The sequence below is a fragment of the Echinops telfairi genome, unplaced genomic scaffold (assembly GCF_000313985.2).
Source record: "Echinops telfairi isolate 266 unplaced genomic scaffold, ASM31398v2 ScPeMD7_31;HRSCAF=116, whole genome shotgun sequence".
In the NCBI taxonomy this organism is placed as follows: Eukaryota; Metazoa; Chordata; class Mammalia; order Afrosoricida; family Tenrecidae; genus Echinops; species Echinops telfairi.
The window spans coordinates 41243970-41247043 of record NW_022103928.1 but is presented as its reverse complement, the minus strand read 5'-3'; positions in this window follow the sequence as shown (position 1 = coordinate 41247043).

Sequence of the window (3074 nt, the reverse complement as noted above, 5' to 3'; positions counted from 1 at the left end):
TGTACAAATGTGCTTTACACAATTGATGTATGTATGGATTGTGATAAGAGTTGTATGAGCCCCTAATAAAATGATTTTTTTTAAAAAGAAGAAAGAGAAAGCATCCCAACCCAGTCCAGTCTAAGCCTATAAGTCCAATATTAGCCCATATGTCCAATACCAATCTGTAAAGTCCTCTTCAGACTCATGAAACACATATAATGGCGCTGAATGCAGGACAATCACAGGCTAGTGGGTAGAAAGTCTTTGGGTCCAGTGGCATTGTAAGCATCTCAGCACTGACAGGGGTCTCTACTTGGCTTCTCCACGTCCATGGTTCTGGTTGTATCAGGGTAGGTCCATGTGGCCTCTCCTCAGGGATGTCTTGCAGGGAGTCAGCCTTATGTCTTGTCAGTAGAGTGTCTCCAAGGGATTGAGCAGAGAGAGAGAGAGAGAGCGAAGTGTCTCCCATCTCCAAGGAGGAAAATACAGCAGTTTCTAGAAATCTCAGGAGAAGGCTATGCCCACACAGAGGCCTCGTTGGTTATATCTTGATTAACAGGCCAGACCCCACCCCTTCACTCATAATCCTCTCAAATTGACACCAGATCATGTAAGTACCACAACCACGAAGGTAAATATGATTACATAAATAATCCTGCAGGAACAGTAATAACAAGAATATATGAGTGGATACATAGACAAGCAAGCTGAACAAGTGTGAGACTGTGATGAGGACTACACCCACGATAGTCCAGGGGATATTTCTACATATGCATTTCTATGTGCTGTAAATATGAGGTATATCATGAATGTAGTAAAACATATGGGAAGTAAATTAGGAAGGCCAGAGAGCCATTACCAAACATCTTGAAGGAATGAGTTGTTGAACCTGGGAGCTCAGGACCACCGTCTCAAGGTCAATTGGCATAACATAGTCCACATGTTCTACACCTATTTGAGTGAGTACCCTAACTGTAAAACGAAACTCACTAACACTGAGTCCATTCCAACTCATAATAACCCTATGAGACAGAACAGAGCTTCCCCTTTGGGTTTCTGAGACTGTAACTCTTTACAGGAGCAGAAAGTTTCATCTTGATCCTGAGGAGCAGCTGGTGAATTTGAACTGCTGACCTTGTGATGGGGAGCCCAAAGTGGAACTACTGCTCTTTTTCCATTTGGAGCAACAACAAAAAAGGTAATAAAAATAGCAGAAAAACTCAAGGAAATAATTAGTCCAACTGATTAAAAGACCACAGGCATCTCCATAATCCTGAGTTCAAAAGAATTATCTGGCAGGTGGCTACCACTGTGGACTGCTCTGAAAGGGATCAACACAGGAGATACTTGATTGAGTGAGAGAAACATGGAATAAAGCTAGAAAGAATAAAAAGACTGGGCTGACTGCTCTGAGTGAGACTGGTGGAACCACCAAGATGATGGGATGGGGATATCCTTCAAGCCCGGAACTGAGTCCATTCTGTGGTCCAACTTCCAGTCAATGAACGGCTCTGAGATGAACAATGTATCAGATGAGCCATGGCATTCTTTGCAGCAATTAACCAAATGCGATCCAAAGGGTAGCACTTGCTCAGGGATAAAGCTCAGAAAGCAGGAAGGGGCAGGAAAGAATGGGGAATGGAAACAATAAATACACACACAAGTGAATGGAGAGAGTACGGTTGTAGGGCTTTCAATCAATGAGATAAAACAAAATTAAAAACCAAGTGGTTCTGTAAACTTTCACTCAAATCGCAATACAATATTAAAAAAAAAGAAAGGTCAAGGTTCACAACCAGAAAGTTCCTGTTAAAGTGGAGAGAAGGCCACTCTTTAAGAGGGAAGTCTTGTTGAAAGAGTTTGGGCTTCAGCCAGTGTCTCATTCTAATGTACATTGGGTTGCTGTGAGTCAGAACTGACTCAATGGCACCTGATAAAAACAACAATACATTTTCTTTAAAATCTGACTGAAGCCCTGTCAACTTGCAAAGGGGTGGAGTCTATCCTGTCAATCAGGTCACAGCCAATCATGCCTCTGTGTGGGCATGGCCTTCTCCTGAGTATTCTGGGAACTCCTGCCTTCAGCCCTAGAGGTGGGACACAATGTCTCTGCTTGACATTCCTGATGACAAGCCACGTGGAGGTACACCGATGAAGCCAGAGCCCTGGAGCTGGAGGAGTGACATAGAGACCTAAGCCAGCACTGAGATGCTTCCACCACCACTGGATCCACAAGATTTTCCACCCACTGGCCTGTGCTCTTCCTGCATTCGGTGTTATTGGATGTGTTGCATGAATCTGAAGAGGACTTTATATACTGGTATTGGACATATGGGCTAATATCAGACTTATGGACTTGATGTGGACTGGACTGGGATTTTTTTTCAATATACAATTGCTCTTTTACATAAAGCCCTCTCTTGCACACACGTGAATCTCTCTAGATTTGCTTCTCTAGTCTATGCAGACTGACACATAAGCACTGTGCCAATCCACCTCTTTGAGATTTTTCCTTCTACTTTACCAAGTTCACGTCCTTCTCCAAGGACTGCTCCCTCCAGATTGCAAAGTACAAGGGATGAAATCTGACCATCCTCACTTCCAAGGAGCAATTTGACTGTATATTTTCCAAATTAGATTTGTTAATTCTTCTGGCAGTTGATGGTATATTCATCATTCTTTACCAATACCATAATTCAAAGGCATCAAATTTTCTCTGGTTTTCTTAACTCATTTTCCACCTTTCACATGCATATGAGGTGATTAAAAATAGCATGGCTTGAGCTAGTCCTTAAAGAGGCCTTAAGCAAATACATAATTTGTAAAGGTAGAAATAACATTTAAATAATAGTTTATAATAATAATAACCTGTGTTTTTTTTTATTTTCTAATTCTTTTCATGGTATAACACAATGGGAAAAGGATGGTCACTTACTGTGTAACCTTAGGCAAGTTTCTCAAATAGATAGCCTTCTCAGGCTCAGTAAAATGGGAATGTTAACAGTACCTACCTCATACATATTTATTCAGTTCTAAAGTCCCATGCCACAAATGTTTTAGTCATTTCTTTTCCTCTGCCTTAGCTACTGACT